Source organism: Sminthopsis crassicaudata, chromosome 3 (genome assembly GCF_048593235.1).
Source record: "Sminthopsis crassicaudata isolate SCR6 chromosome 3, ASM4859323v1, whole genome shotgun sequence".
Taxonomy (NCBI): domain Eukaryota; kingdom Metazoa; phylum Chordata; class Mammalia; order Dasyuromorphia; family Dasyuridae; genus Sminthopsis; species Sminthopsis crassicaudata.
In genome coordinates this window covers 621,662,704-621,678,551 of record NC_133619.1, presented here as the reverse complement: position 1 = coordinate 621,678,551, position 15,848 = coordinate 621,662,704, and the positions used below count along the sequence as shown (strand labels likewise).

The 15,848-nt window shown below is 47.9% G+C and overlaps 1 protein-coding gene across 2 annotated transcripts in view; it reads right to left on the bottom strand.

The window, feature by feature from the left end:
• CTNNBIP1 (catenin beta interacting protein 1) overlaps positions 1 to 15,848 on the bottom strand; it is a 62,592-nt gene that overhangs the window by 36,117 nt on the left and 10,627 nt on the right. The window contains exon 1 of one of the 2 annotated variants that reach the window (XM_074306331.1): positions 14,049 to 14,296. The exons of the other annotated variant lie outside the window; for it this stretch is intronic. The gene's annotated coding sequence lies outside the window, so the exon portion shown is untranslated. Of the gene's footprint in view, positions 1 to 14,048; positions 14,297 to 15,848 lie in introns of those variants that run through there. 2 annotated transcript variants of the gene reach the window in all.

Genomic DNA, 15,848 nt, shown 5'->3' with positions numbered 1-15,848 from the left:
GCATGAAACCTGAAGTCAGAAACCAGTGATTGCAGAACCTGGCCTCAAATTTCCTTCTAATTCAATTTGACTTGTGACCTTCAATCAGCCACTGAAGTTCCCAGGGGGACAGATGTTGCTGAATCCATACCACTTGTCTATTTTTAGGTAAGGGCTAGTAAGGGCTAGATTCCTCATCTCAACAGAATGTCATTGATTAATGGCACAACTTTCCATCCTAATTCCTCTTGTCTCCTATTCCTGGGGTGACAATTACCCAACAATTCATATCTAGGATCCTATTGCCTGAAAAGGCTGTGCATGTTTACAAAAACCAGGTCCTCTCCCCATGGGATGGGCAACTGGAAAACCCTCTTGTTCCAGGCTAAAGCTTACATTTCTCTAGTACTTACAGGTTCACAATCACTTTATGAAGTAGGCAGGTTGTAACCCTCATCTTATAGATGAGGAGGGAAGGATCAGAAAGATGAAGTGCCCTATCCAGGATCACATAAGTCCAGAATTTTAATCCAGGACTGATCTGGATCCTGCTTTGAAGCTCAGGGCTTCTTCAGCCATACCACTTGGCTTTTCTGATCCAGGACCTGGGGCTCGTCCACAGTGGGCTGATAGCCTTTGAGTGAGATTGTGCTTCTATTTCTGGTTACTCTGTCTGGAGGCCAAGTCCACCCAAGTCCCAAGGCTCAAATAAAGCTGAAATCAACACTGGATTGGAAAGTCAGGCCCAGAACCACTCTCGGGAAGAGGCCCACCATGGACTTACATGACTTATGTTGCCTAGAGGGAATTAATTTGAGAGATTTTCTGCATTAGAAATTCCAACCATCCAGCCTGCAAGTCAGCCTATATTCCCCTTCTTTCCCCTTTCCCCAATCACAATATTAAACCAAATATAAAAACAAAAACAGGAAAGGAAAAAGAAGATTTGATGCTATTTATTTATGGGGAGGAGACCATTCAAACTTCCCACATGCTGAATCAATGTGTTTACTTAGAACTGGTGACAGTCACACAGGAGCAAGCCTTGTTTTCTGCCGGGGGAAGATGCATAAATTGGAGCCAGCCACAGCATGGCCTGCTGCCTGGCCATCCAACACTGCTGAGGAGCATCCAATTACAGGCTGTTCTGCATTAGGGTCCCCTCCCCACTTTCTGCTTCTCTATACTCCCCCCATTGCTTTTCCTCCAGTAAAGTTTCCTATAATTAGTCCAAATAAACAAGCTTCCTGCACTGAGTTCATTGCATTCCCCTAAGAATCACAGCAACTGGGAAATCCTCCAGCTTCCTGTTGGGAGGATTAGGTCATTAAATCAATTGGGTCGCCTGTAGGATGAATGCCCAGCCGTGAACTCCCTGGCCAAAGACTCCGCTCCATGCATGCAGCAGGCCAAAGACCATCTTTCTCCCCCAAAGCCACCCCTTTCATTAAATCTGAAGAACCGAAGTCAGACTCCTACCCTCAGGATCCTTGCCTTGTAATCCTGCAGCAGATCTCTTATCAGCAATAATAATGGGGCACTTATACAGCACAAGTTAACACAAGCATAGTTCTGAACAGAATAAAAGGCTCCTCAATAGCACACAACCAAAAGACAAAGCTGAAGAGCTTTTCTTTAAATCAGGGTCCTTTAGGCTGTTGGCATGAGCAGGATTTATCAGCCAAAATACTGGGAGACTGAGGGTGTTTGTCCTTCATTCTCAAACAGAGCCACGATATCAGGAAGGTGATGCCATGGCTTGCAAGCAAAATGGATTTAAGGGAGGGAGGACTGGGCAAAATCGCCACCTTCAATTTCTCCTTTGGAATCATCTGAGTCCAGTGGCCAGATAGAGGCCAGCACAATCAGATGGCCCTGGATGCAGTGTCTATATCACACAGACCTATGGGTCGATGATTTTTTTAATGTGGGTATGGCCACCAACAGTACAAATTGGACAGTTCATCCTGTCCGATCCTTGCCTCTGTCCTCCCATAAAAGCACCCAGAAAGCACTTCTTTAGGTTCTCTTGACTTTGTTTACCAATGGAGCTTACCAGCTGTCTACTGGCTGGCTGTCCCTTATTCTCATAATATGAGCAGAACATCATTTTTTCCTAATCATTCTATCTGACAATCTTCTCCGACACTAGCTCACTAGTAATGAGCTTCAGCTTATTCCCACCTGCTGTATCCCTCTCTCTACTGCCCTTTGAGTGATTCTCAACTTCAATCCTTTATTTTTTTTTTCAATTTATAACCTTAACCACCAACAAGCTCAAACATTTCAATACACAGAGAACAAAAGAGGTGTACAAGAACCTGTGAACTTCTCTTATGTGGTTTAAGGTAGCAGTTACTATCTTACTAACTTTAACTTACAACAGTCACTCTATTTGTATCCTTTTCTCAACTTTGCTACTATGAATTCTGAAAATGTTTTATTGTTATTCTGTTCCCTTTGGGGGGGGGGCAATTTTCTTTCACATCTTAGTTACTACCCCTTCCCCTCCCAAACTCCTCATACCAAATACCATATAGGAAATCTGCAGTAACATAAATGTTTTATTGTTATTCTGTTCCCTTGGGGGGGGGGGCAATTTTCTTTCACATCTCAGTTACTAGCCCTTTCCTTCCCAAACTCCTCATACCAAATACCATTCAGGAAATCTGCATTAAAGATTCTAGCATTCTGTCCCTTGTGTCCACACAAAATCATGGAAAGACATTGGTATGAGAGAGAGGCCTTTGTTTCAGATGGGCTGGGGTGAGGAAGGGAGATAGAGATTTTAAAAAACAGTGCAATTGGATCCTGAGGGCAATCTAGTCCACTGTCCCAGCCAGTTTTATCCCCGGGCAGCTCATGGTCTGTCTATAGTTATCTGTGCAAGACAAAGAAATGTCAAATGCTGGGCCAAACCAAATTAAAATGTAATTAGGAAATAATGAACAAAATAAATAAAAATACAATAACACATGGATAATATTACATTTTAAAACACAGTCAATAGGAGGCCAGCAGGGATCCTGATGAGTTTGACACTGGTCTAATAAGCTGTATGACAAATTTGGGTTTTTCATTGTGAGTGGTTATGTTGACATCTTCTGAATGATTATAGAATGGTTCTAATTAAAATTTTATGATCTTTATTTAGGAACTAATAATAATGGTAGCTAGCATTTATGTACCACTTTAAGATATAAAGAATACTTTATAAATATTACCTTATTTGATTCTCACAACAGCCCCCGGAGGTAGGTGGTATTATTATTATTCCCATTATACAGAAGATGAAACAGAGATAGGCAGAGGTGAAGTGACTTGCTCAGTATCACACAGCTAGTAAGTGTCTGAGCTGGATTTGAAGGCAAGTCTTCCTCACTTGAGGCCTTGAATGCCAAACGCTGTGCTGCCTGAGTTTCAGGACTTGGCTCAGCCCAGCATTATCCTACAAACAGAAGTGTCTGAAGGAACTCACTAGCTATAGGATTTCCCTCTATACTGGATATCGCTCTTGAGAGTGAAAGGCAAACACCTCTGGTTAGCACAGGACTCACTGTGCTTTGACTGGACAAAGGCAGAATCAGAGAGTCAAACAAAGGCATGTCTGTTGTTACAACATCCAAGGAACGCCATATGAGTTTGAACTTTGCAGGGTAGACTCTATCAGAAGAGAAGCTTTAAGGAGACTTTCTGCTCTATCAAGCTAATGTTGTTTCAGTTCTTATAGTCAATAAACTCCTCACGGGGAAATCTTGTATCCTTTACACCAGTGGTTCTCAAACTTTTAAAATAGGGGGCCAGTTCACTGTCCCTCAGACTGTTGGAGGGCCGGACTACATAAAAACAAAAACTCATACTCTGTCTCGGCCCCTCAGCCCATTTGCCATAACCTGAGAGGCCGCATATACGTCCTCAGCGGGCTGCATCTGGCCTGCCGGCTGTAGTTTGAGAACCCCTGCTCTACACTTTTCAATGAATTAAGTAACTGTCAAGATGGGGTTGGCTATAGAATATAATTTGTGCCAAAATACCAGTTCTTATTCCTATGTAGGGAACATTCCTACCCTTCAAGACCTCTTGGCAGGGAAGGAACCCTAGGTTCTTAATGGCAGGCCATCAGAGTCCAAACTCTGGAAAGTTTTACTAAGCCGGAAACAGATAGTGTAGACTCCAGTCAGATTACGTCTGTTGCCCAAGGATCCACCTGGCTCCATTTGAAGATGCTCATTATAGAAAGGATGGCTACCAGGTGATGATGGGCTGCCATTTTTTTTTTTTTTTTTTTTTTGCCACAGCAGCTCTTGAAGATCGTCAAACAACCAATAAGCATTTATAAAGCTCCTTCTAGGGCCAGGTATTATTCTAAGTGCTGGTGAGACAAAGACAAAAATCAAACAGTCCCTGCCCACAAGGAACTCACTTTCTATCAGGGGAGACACAACAAGTGTATATATAGGAGTGTAGACAAAATAAATACAAGGTAGTTAAATGGGAGGGTGCCATCTATTAAGAAGGAGTACAATGGATGTACATGGATGGGAGGAGTGTTTCCACAGAGGAAGTCACTGATTTTTGGAATCACTGAAGTATAAACATAGACACACATATATATTACACACACATTATACATTTACAGAGAGAAAAATACATATACTGTGTGTATATATAGATGTGTATATGTATAAATCTTCTGTAGTCTGTCATTAGTTGTTTGAATAACTGCTTCTATTATAATTACAAGCATAAGCCCTTCCTAGTTCTCTCTTAACACCTCAAAATAAAATAATCCAAGGAGGAAGGAAATCTCAGCTCAAGACACCCTCATGGTTAGGACTCAGTTTCCTTCCTCCCCAAGCATTTAACAATTTGATACACAAAGTAATCCAAACACAGAAGAAAGTCAGAAACCCTTCTAAGTTTATATAATTAACTATGAAGTTGAAGCAGAACACCACAATCATATGATTCAAAGCTCCCCACACATCACAAAGCCTAGTGTCTGCTATACTTCTACTCATGTTTGAGCAGAAGGCAAAGAGCCTAACAGCCTAGGATTGTGGGTACAGGAGAATGAAACACATAGACATCATCAAGAAAACAAAAGGGATGTCAGACCAGAGCTTAATCCACACAGAAGCCCCCTGATGGATTTGGCCAACTCAAATATTATTCCACCAGAAAGAACTTTAGATTCAAAGAAGGTAACCTGCTTTGGTATCCAGGCTAAGCAAAAAGACTACAGGTGAAACAAGCTATGGACAATTCAGGTGCTAACACCCAAATCAGGCACACCCTGATTAACCGGTTAAGAAGCCAAATCCCCATTATCCATCAGTAATTATGCTGCCCATTCCCAAAATCATGAAACCATTAGTCACCAAATTAATTGGGAGCTGGAATCCTGGGCAGGAATTAGCTTGCAGAAACTCCCAGGTCAAATGACTCCAGGTTTTACAGGCTAAAAAAGATTGTCCAACTCCCAGAATGAAACCTGGCAGGCTTTTTACAAGTCTGTACTAAGAGAGCCCACTTTGGGTTTGTCCTTCTTATACACAAAATCTCAACTGAAAAGAAAAACAGGAAGTTACTTGGTGAAAAGTTAATGCAATTACAATCACAAAGTCACAGAATCTTAGAGTTTAAAGGAACCATGGTCACTTAGTCTAACCCCAACCAGAAGCACAAAAGAAAAAAGTTAATTTATGTCTAAGGTAATGTAATATAATCCTACTGAGGATGAAAGCCACTCAAAAACTTCTCTCTAGAGCCATACTGCAAAACAAATTTTATTTAGGCATTTTTTTTTGTCGTGCAAAAAATTTCCAGCACAAAAGCATATTTAAAGTAGTATTACTTAAAGCAATTCACCATTGAAAATGATCACCATTCAAATGCCACTGGTGAACAAAATAGTTCTCAGCTAATTCTGAACAGCAACCTCAGCTCCACAGTAAATGTATTATTCCCATTTTAAGCCCTTTGGAGCAGGAACCAAAGAGCAAAAGGGAAACTTAAATAAAGCACACATCCAACATTGTCGAGTTCTTTGGAAAAGGTAAAGTAGAAGGAAGAGTTTTCAAATTTAAAAAAGTCACCCAAGTAGGAACTCTTTGAGCAAAAGCAACGCAGGTTAAAATGTTGAGGGATGGGGGGAGAGCCCCTGAACAAGGTCATTCCAGACAAATTGTGGTGTCCTTGCCTTCCTGTGAACTCATCACTAGTATCACAGTCTACAAGGCTGAGAAATTGAGCTGCTTGTCCAATAATCAGGAAGATTGTATAGGTTTGGGAAGAAATAATAGGCCTGGTCGGTGGTTTTTCTGACTAAAGTAGCAGAGTTCAGGTAGAGAAAGTAAACTTCCTCAAAATTATACCTACCATCTGGTTCAAAGCTGGACTCCACTTCAGTGGACCCTGGAATGAAGCTGTCACACAAGAAAGTGTTCAGGGACACAAATCCATCAAGCGATCATGAGACCACATGATCATAGATTTAGTGCCAGACCTTAGAGAGAGGAAACTGAGGCTCAGAGAGGTGAAGTGCATTGTCAAAAGTCACACAGGTAAGGAGGGACGGAAGGAAGGAAAGAAGAGAAATAAGGGAGGGAGGGAGGAAGAAAGGGAGGGAAAGAGGGAGAGAGGAAGGGAGAGAAGAGAGAAAAGGGGAAGGAAGTAAGCAAGCAGCAGAGGTGGATTCTGACCTCAGGTCTTCCAACACCAAATCCAATGTTCTCAAGACACCAGCTTATCTCCATTAGAATAGGAATTACTTGAAGAAGTGACTGTGTTTGTGTCTTTCTTTGTATCTCTAGCACTTAGCACAATGCCTAGCACACAGATGTAGAGGGCCACAGATAGTAGGGGAGTTCTGGGTAAGGTAGAAGACCCTTCAGCCCAGAGGGAACCTGCTGACAACGTCTGGTTTGGCTCCCTATCTCCCTTTGGTGTTCTCACCCTTCCTGAGGAGTCAATTAACTAACTTCTATTTCTCTTAATCCATCAAAGAAGAAAATGTCAAACCACTCCAGTATTTTTGCTGATAGAATTCTATAGATATGTTCCATGAATCAAGAATATGTAGAAACTATTAGTCAGCAAGAGAGTATTAGGAATCTAATTATAAGTTCTATTCAAATGGTCCTCCTTTGGAAGTATATTGTTCTCTACTCCTCTTCTCAAGTATCTAATGTTTTCTGATAACATGCAGATGATCAATATGGCCCTAAAGTAGAAGAGATTCTGAATTAGGAATAAGAAATCATTAAGCCTTATTTTAATAATGGTTATTAACTTGGATTATCAAAAACTCAATGTACTTTGGCCTCCAAGAAATCGTAATTGAATCAGGTCTTGGAAATCGTCCTCCTTGCTCAGGAATGTTCTGATTTTAAACTAGGTCACACTTTCTCTTGCTCCAATTGCTCATATAGACAAAAAGTAATCAGCTCTCCTTTGTACTCCTCAGGATTCTGCTGTGATTTCCCTGCAATCATATTCTGAAGCTCTTTCTGAGCTTCTGCTAGAAGATGGAAGCTTAGTTTCATGAGGAGCCCTTCATGAAACAATCCACTGGGTGGGGGATAGGGTGGAGGCACCCACAGACCATGCCATCCTGACCTATGTGTACCTCTTGGGTAGAATGTGGGTAGAAGGCTCATCAAGTCCTTTGCCTCGTACACCTGAACCCTGGCTGGAAGGTGAGAGGAAGAACATTGTGTGCTCTCTCACTGAACTGCCCGGCCTCCTTCCAGAGACTTGGGGGCCTGACCCTACGTAAGCCTAGGGAAAAATCTCCTTCTGATCCCATTTTGCCCTTCCACTCACTGTCTTCTCCTCCACTATGTGATGCCATGCACACATCTGATCACACCTGAGGGCATAGGAAGAGCAGCTTCCCAAATTGACAATTACACAGGAAACTAATAAATCCCACTAGAGAACATAGGGATCCTCAGCCCTCCAGCCTATCTGCTTCCATGTGACTTCTGCCCTCAATTGGCAGGGAGAGAATTGACCCACCAGGACTTGGCAGTGTTAAAGATAATTCTGAAGGAAAAAGTTCTAATGGTGATTACATAATAAATGTACAAGACTGTATCTGATCAATAGCCCTTAAGATCTTGGGGGGGGGGGGAACCAAATGAGAAAATATTTAAAAAGAGAGACTAAGTCTGATCCTTTAAATTCCAGACTCCTAAACAAAAACTTTAGGAAAAGGCGGCCCTATTCCATCAACAATTTCCCAACATCTATTTAACACTCAACAGAAGTGCACTAATTAGCTAAAAGAAGTGAGCTCTCTTTTAAGTGATTGATGGCTGCCCAAGGTGCTCATTGTTTTTAATGTTCTCTAAACAAAGCATATCATATAACTGGATTCAGCTATAGGGGAAAGAGCACAGGCCTTGGAATTTGGAGGATTTGACACTTACATCTGTGGGACCCTGGTCATTTAACCCCAAAACACACACACACACACACACACACATTATTTATGTATTCACAACACTAAGGTGAGCTGAGAGAAGTACCAATCCACCCAAATTGGTCTTGGCCATCCTAACTCATTGTTATCACCAACACTAAACATTTGAAGTTGCATAAAATAAAGATCTGGGAGTTAGGCCATAAAAATTCAAATCCTGTCCTGCCCTACCTATGACCTTGGGCAAATCAGTGGGGTTCTGTAGGCCTCAGTTTTCCCTTCTGTAATTATAGAGGTTGTTCTAGATGGCCTTTAGCCCTAACTGAAGGATCTCAGGATTCTGGCCAAAATACTGGCTATGCAGTTTTTCCTTCACAAACTGTTCCATTTTACAGATGAAGAAATGTGGACATGAAGATCTGAGAGAGGCTGGCCTGACTGAACTGTGAGTGCTTCCACCAGTTCATCTCTTCTGTGCCCTAGCATCCGAGCAGGTATCTCCCTCAATCACTGCAGTTGGGCAGGTTAATGCCAGAACGCACATTAAGAAACCATCTGGTCCAGCCCTTTCACTTTACAGATAAGGAAACCAACATCAAAGAGACGAAGCAATTCGTCAAGGAAAAGAGTTAGTGACAGGACTAGGTGTCCTGACTCCAGGGCCACCATTTAACAAGGCCACAATGTTTGCTGCTGCTGCTGCTGAGGCCAAGAGGACAGCACAGCCAGGGCTAGAACCCAGATGCTCAAGGCCCTGGGAACAGCTCCTGGCTCTCTCAACCAGACTCCTAGTGAGCCCTGCTAGGCTGCAACACTGTGGCAAGCCGTACCCAGGGATGGTCCTGGGAGCATAAGGAAAAACAGATGCAAAAGGAAGAAAACCAGGCCAGAGGAAAACTTGTGTGAATTCACTCAGGGCAAGGAAAGAGAAGGATAAAGATGATGGATCGTGGGGTGGACTCCCACAGAGTACAGGCTTATTTCACTGCTACTAGAAGAGAAGGTTCTAAAGGAGGCCCAGTGATGCAAAGATCACAAAAAGGCAAGGACTTCACCCAGGACTCTAGAAGGTGAAAACAAATTAGGGCCAGCCACTCCCTGCAGCTCCACCCAGGGCCAGACTCCTAAGGACTCTTAGGGATCGAGCTTCTCCCTCAGTGATGATTACCCCCATCAGAACACAGTAAAGTATTAATGACAATATCTCACACCACTTGCTTCTCACCCTCCCTTTTCACAAGCGGAGCTCAAAAAAAAGCAATGGAGCTGGCACGCTGAGATGCCCCTGGGAGTTAGGAAAGTAAAAAGTATTACTGTCTCCACAGCCGAGAAGGGTGATGGGCCAAGATTAGACCAGTGAAAAGAAACCCACTGAGGCAGGGGAAGCAATCCCCCATCCCAGTTACACCATCCAGCTCCGTCAAGCCCTCATCTCACTTCAGCCTAATGCTTTCCACCAGCACAGCTGGCTTCTGGCAGCTTCAGATCCTATCAATGAAACATCTGGGATGCAGAAAGTGACTTTCACCCTAAGTCTCTGGAATCAGAGGAACTGGGTTCAAATCCTCATTCCTCATCTCACACAACCTACAAGGCCTTTCCAGAATCCTCTAGGAAAGTCACTCACTGGCCCACCTCACCAACTTCCCAGCTCTCCAAAGGTAAAAGAGCAATTAATTGCTTGGAGACTACTCATGAGCAAATGGGAGCTGGACCCATTTAAGGGGTGCTCTATCAGATGCCTAGGGAGTGGAGCTTCAGGACCTGAAATGGCACCTACCTAGTGCTGGCCTAGTTCTCCATCTCTACTCCCTTTTGACAAAGGAAGGGAAATGTTTCTTCATGGCAGCTCTGCTCCTGCTAAGGGGATCAAACACAAAACCCTCAGGATGATGGAATCATATGATTCCCTTTAGAGGACTCTGGACACTGACAGAGTTCTTCTTCCTCTCCCACTTTCACCCTCCCCCCCAAAGTGTACAAAGCAAGATCAGCAACGCAACTGTGAGATCAATAGTGTCAGAGAAGTGCATAGAAGGGAAGTCTCTGTATTGTCATTCAGGGATGTGCAAAGAGCTGGACTTCAATGTTTCTAATCACTTCAGGGACCTGCCAAGAAGCTAAAAGCTTAGCAGTCTTGAGAAGAGCAAACCACGGCGATTCCTGTAGACCCTAACTGCATCTTTTCATTGGTCCATCTCCAGCTAAGAGTCCCCGTGGATCTGGGCCCCAGGACCCAAGAGAGATGGACTGACTGTCAAAGAGGATCAGAAAAAACCTTGGTCCCCTAGTGGTCTTGAATGGCTTTCTTGGGACAAAGGAGGCCCATTCCACCTACTCTTTTAAGACCTCCTAACTGGGCCTTCTTCATCTCCTGATGAAAAAGGTGGCGAGGAGGTGGTTTTATTATTATATTCTTCCGGCTTCATCCCAGGTAATAGTTCATTCCCACTCAAAGACCTCCACCCACCATCTCATGACCTGACTTCGAGAGCCCTGCCCACCTCTACTTGTGCCCCCTGCCACAGGAGCCCTCCAGGAGAAGCGCCTGCCTTCTATCATCTCTAAGGGAAGAGAGTCAGGCAAGGACACCCCACAAAATGCAAGCTTTGATCTCACTAGAAATGTGAGGCATTGTGGTGCCAAAATGGGACTCTCACAGACCTGACTGGTTGTGTGGCCTGAGCACATCCGAAACATTTCAGCTTGCAATAATCCATCCCATGACTCTCTGGTCACAAATCCCACCCAAAATACTTAAAACTTCTCTTGTCTCAGACAGAACTGAGGTTACAATGGCTACAAAGCCTCCTCCGTTCCTCTGCACTGCCGTTCTTCCCACTCTAATATAGCCTGGTAACCCTTCTTCCCAAAGAGGTATCATGACTGCAGTCCCAGGGCACTTGGGCATGGATTCTGGCCCTGTGTGGACAGCCATGTGAGGCTGGGTATGGCTGAGCTGATCTCCGAGGCCTCTTCCCATTCTAGAGCCACTGAGCTAGACACACAAACAACAATCTGCACCATTCATGACCCAGGAACCTCAGAGCTAGAAGAGACTCTGGAGAGCGTTCATTCCAATCCATACCTAAGCAGGAATCCCATCTGCAACATCTCTGAAAAAGGGGTCATTCATCCTCTGCTGGAAGAGTTCCAGTGACAGGGGGCCCTGTTACTTGAGGCAATGAGTTCCACTCCGGGATATCTCGAATTGCTGACATCAAGGTGAAACCTGCCCCTCTGACTCATCAGGGCCCCCACCCCACTCACTGCTGCCACTGGGCTCAAGCTTTGGCACTTCAAATTCAGGGTGACAGGCCGAGCTGAGAAGGGGAGAGGTCAACAAGCAAGACTAGAGTAATTTGTGCAAGGTCACAAGGGCAGTATCTACAGCCGGGCCCTCTGTCCTGGGTCCGACATGGCTGACTTCACTGACTACTTTGCAGTCCAGGAGGGCACACGACTGAGCCTTTCAATGCCAGCACTGGAGCTCAGGGGCTGTTAAAGAAAAAGCCAACAGAGCGAGCTGGGCCTGGGAGGCGGCGGGCCCCAGGCCCAGGGCTCTGCCCGTACCTCCTCTTCTGCAGTGGCAGACTCCAGGCACACGCCCCATCCATGCCTCAGGAAGGACACCAGCTCGAGTAATGAACTCTCCTGAGGCCCTAGGAACTTCGGATGGGAGGTGCTGCCTCCCAGCTCGGGGCTAATCAAGCTTCTCCTTTGCTGCCAGGGAGGGGAGTCCCCGGACTGTCGGCCTGACAGCCAAGTTGGCAGTTCCGCAGCAGGCACTGCTCAGACAAGTTGGGTCTAAACTAGAGAGGGAGAACCCGAGGAGAGGAAGCAGGCCCAGCGCAGCTCCAGCGCCCAGGCCTCCCAGGCCTCTGCGCTCTCCTAGATCCAAGAAGAGACAGTGAGAAGCCAAGGGAGGAGCTAGCTGTCACCTCCCAGCAGGCAGGTGAGAAACCTGCCTTAAATGGACCCCCGGGACACCCAAGTGGGAGTGACGGAAGAGATCCAGGAAGGACTTTTCAAAAGCCAACAGGACTCTCTCTCCAACTAGGAAGGCAGGGGCCTGAGAAGGCAGGAAAGTGAACCAGGTTATTTTTAGGAGTTACAAAGAGTTAGGGAAGGGGAGAAAGGGTAGCAGAGGGACCAGGTGCAAGGGAGCAGAGAAGGGTTCAAGAGAGCCTAGACACCGGGAGATGAGTGTGGTGGGAGAGACGAGTGCGGGCCCAACAGCCACTCGGACTCTGGGTGACCTCTCTGGACAGCCGAGGTGGCCACTGCCAGAACCTTCACTGGGGGGGAACCATTGGGGCAGAGAACTCTACAGGCATGAGGAGGGGGAAGGGAACCACGAGGACAAGGGGGTCCTGGCAGGTCTGTGGTCAGAAGCAGGGAGAGGAGTCGGCGAGGGAAGGGATAGGCCAGAAGAAGACTCGGGGGCAGTCACCCAGAGGAAAGGGAGCAGAGCGGGGCACAAATCCGGACATGACCAGGGCGGGTGTGGTGTGCGCTCGGACTAGGGACGGAGGAGCGCGGAGGGAGCTGGTGTGTCCAGGGCAGACCCAAGAGGAGTCTGGGGGTAAGGGGAGGGAAGGGCTTAAAGACTCCCAATAGGGGTGGGGTTGGAAGAAGGGAAATGGAGGGGACCTCTGGGTAGTATGAGGTGCCGAGGACTCGGGAGAAGAAGGGAGGACGACCAGGGGGCAGGACTAGCCTGTTCTACGTAGGAGGGAGGGAGGAACAGATTCAGGTGATTTAGACATGAGAATGACTGTAGACACAGGGGTCAGAAGGGGGAACACACAAGTGTGTCCAAGCTAGGCCAGGATGGGGGATGGATGAAGAGCAGGAGAAAGGCAGAGGGGAAGGGGAGAGTGATGAGGGCCCTGAGCAAGGGCAGATGAGGGGGCACTAGTTCCCAGCTGAGCCTTTCTGTCAGCAGCGTGCAGGGCTGGGGAGCACTGGAGGCTCAGGCTGGGAGAAGAGGGACCCCCTGCCCGCCCCAGCAGAGTCAGAATGGGGGTGTTCATGGGCTTAGGGGACTCAGGACGAGGGAGGAGGGAACTTGTGGCCCCAGACATTCAAAATCAGGGTGTAAAAGTGGGAGGAGACAAAAGGCTGGAGGAGTGGGGGGCCTGGAGGAGTGCACACGGGGCTGGGGAAGGGGCAGAGGGTGGAGGAGTGGGGGTCCTGCCCAGACTGGGAGATTGCACATGGGGCGGGGGAGGGGGACCCGGTCAGATCGGAGGGGGCATATAATGTGGGGGAGGGGCCCGGTCAGACTGGGGGTGCACACGGAGTGGGGGAAGGGAGGGGGCCCGGTCAGACTGGGGGTGCACACGGAGTGGGGGAAGGGAGGGGGCCCGGTCAGAGGGGGGTGCACACGGAGTGGGGGAAGGGAGGGGGCCCCGTCAGAGGGGGGTGCACACGGAGTGGGGGACGGAAGCCCGGCCGGTGTGAGGGAACGCTCGCGGGCCGGGGGCAGGGGGGCACGGCGCCCGCCAGTCCCACCGGGGCTCGCCGGGCTCTGGCCAGGGCTGCGAGCCGGGGGTCGCTACCTCACCGCCCCTCCCTGGGAGACAAAGAGCCGGCGGCTCCCCGCCAGGCCCGCCCGCCCGCCGCGCGTGCCTCTTACCTGGGCCGGCCCCGGGAGCCGGAGCGCGGGGCTGCGGGCCCAGCCTGCTCCGGGGCGCGCTCGCGGCTCGGCTTCGCTCGGCGGCGGCGGGAGCAGCAGCAGCTACAGCAGCCGGGCCGCCTCCGCCTCAGCGCAGCCTCCGCCTCCCGCTCCGTGAGTCACCGCGCCGGGGAGGGAGCGAGGGAGGCGCCAGGCCGCCGGGGGAGGGACCGGACCTAGGGCGGCCTCGGCCCCGCACAGGCCGCGGCGCGGGTGGCGGCGGCGGCGGCAACGCCCGCCTGGGGAGAGGAGGGCGCGCCGGCGAAGGGAGGGACGAGGAGGCTCCGGGGGAGGGGATTGGACGGCCTCAGGGGGTGGGGCCAAGAGGGAGCCGGAGCTTCCACCGGAGGGGGCGGGACCTAAGTGGGAAAGAGGCGGGGAGAAGGAAAACGTCTGCGGGCCGAGGGGGCGGGGCCCGGACGGAGAAAGGGGTGGGACTTAGAGGGAGCAGGAGCCCCCAAAGGAGGCGTGATCGGCGCTCGGGGGCGAGGTCTGAATAGGGAAAGGGCGGGGCAGAGCGGACCCCGAGGTGGAGTTGGGGAAGTGGCTGGGAGCACCCAGGGGAGGCACCAAGTGGGCGGGGCGGGGGCGTGTCAGGAGGAGGAGTTTCTGGAGACGGAGCCTGCCGATCACCACTGGTTCTGGGGCCACTGTGATCCCGTAAATATAATGTCATCTCCTACGCACAGAATTATATTTCAAAGCAGGAGAAAGCCAAACCAGGAAGGGCCCAGAAAGCCAGTTGAAGCTTGTTTGACTAGCGTAGTCGTGGAGCTGGGGGGGAGGGGAGGAAGGGATAGCTCCAGCAAGTCAATATGCATTTATTAAGCACTTACTGTCTACCAAGGCAAGAGCTAGGGATTCAAAGAAAGAAAAGAGAAAGGCAATGCTTTCCCTGCAAGACTTCACAAAGAATGAGGAGAACAACGTGCAAACAATTAGATACAAAGAAGCCAGAGGCTGGATAAATTGGGGGTAATAGTTGTGGATGAAATGGATGTGGAATTGGTAGCTCCAGAGACGGGCTCTAAAGCTGGAGTGAATTTAGCAGGGTGGAGTTTTACCAGGGTTAAATGGAACAGCTCAACTTGCGTCCAAAGATCCCACTGCAGAAGTATGTGGGAGGTGGGGTGGAAGTACGTGATTAGATAGCAGTTTATGTGCAAAAGATCCAATGCCAATAGAGCCGACATTGACAAGCACAGAGGTGATTGTTCTCCTTGACAGGCAGCTTTCCTGCTTGTCTCCGGAGACCCCGATTTTCCATGCATTCCACATCTGGAGCGCATTTCAGAAAGAACATTTACAGACTAGAGGGAAAACCAAAAATGAGCAAGATGGGAAGGAAGGTGACAGGAAGCCACGTCACACTAGGATTAGGAACTAGGGTGGCCATAATCACTATTAACTCATAGCAATTACTGGTTTACAAAAAAAGAAAAAAATGCTGGTCTTAGAAAGACCTGGATTCCAATCCCACCTATGATACATGCTAAGTATGTGACCTCTGGCCAATCACAAGCTCTCAATGCCATCAGAGAATCCTTTTACCATAAATTGCAGAGAAGATATTAACTGGCATTGATAGAAAGGGAACTTTTAAGTTCACTAAAAACAAAGAAAATGCTGACAGTAATCTATCACAGTGGTTCTTAATTTATTTTCAGTTGTGTATGACTCCCTATGACCCCATTGGGGGTTTTCCTGCCAGAGATCTTGGAGTAGTGTGCCAAATAAAATGCTGACATTTATTTATCACAG